Genomic DNA, 877 nt, shown 5'->3' on the forward strand with positions numbered 1-877 from the left:
ATATATATATATATTCTCATATAAAACTTTCCAATACTGGGCAGGAATCCCCACTCTCCTGGAAGGTTCCTAGAAACAGAGTTACCAGGTACCGAACTCTAATTTTCTCTAGTCACCTTCCAGGATAGCATCAGAGAGGATAAGAGAGCACCATACTCACAATCAGGGGGGACCACAGCTTGCAGTACTTTCCTTCCGAAAGCCTGATCTTGGTTGGCCGTTACGTCAACTCTGTAGTGCTTGACGAATGTCAAGAAACTGGACCAGGTAGCTGCCCTGCAGATCTGATCTGGTTTAGCCCCTGCCCTTTCTGCCCATGAAGAGGCCAAGGCCCTCGTAGAGGGTGCTGTAATATGCTCTGGTGGTTTTAGAATTTGTAGGCCATAAGCTTGTTTGATTGCTAACTTAATCCACCTTCCTATAGAACTTTTAGAAGCTCTCAGGCCCACTCTTGGACCTGAGAATAGGATGAACATATTGTTTGACTTCCTGATTTTCTTAGTTTGATTCAGGTATTCAAGGCACGCAACGACGAACATCAATGCCTTGCCATCCTGTTTCTCCTTATCATTAGATGGATTGGTGCAAAAAGAGGGAATTACCACATCCTATGTTCTGTGAAATACTGACACTACCTTAGGTAGAAAAGCCTGCTTGGAAACACACACAAAAAAAACTGGGAGGTATGCAAGTCATTTGCTCTTTTTTATTAGGTGTGGGTGATGCGTTTCCTGTTCCAGTGGGAGAAGCCCATCTCTCTGATGCTGTCCTGGAAGGGGACTAGAGAAAGGTACAATTTTGCCATAGGTAAACTATATATGTCTTTCCCAGGCTAAATGTTCTCTTATATTGCTGTGATTGTAATATACAGTGGGGG

This window comes from Nanorana parkeri, unplaced genomic scaffold (genome assembly GCF_000935625.1).
Source record: "Nanorana parkeri isolate BGI_ZX_2015 unplaced genomic scaffold, ASM93562v1 scaffold235, whole genome shotgun sequence".
Taxonomy (NCBI): Eukaryota; Metazoa; Chordata; class Amphibia; order Anura; family Dicroglossidae; genus Nanorana; species Nanorana parkeri.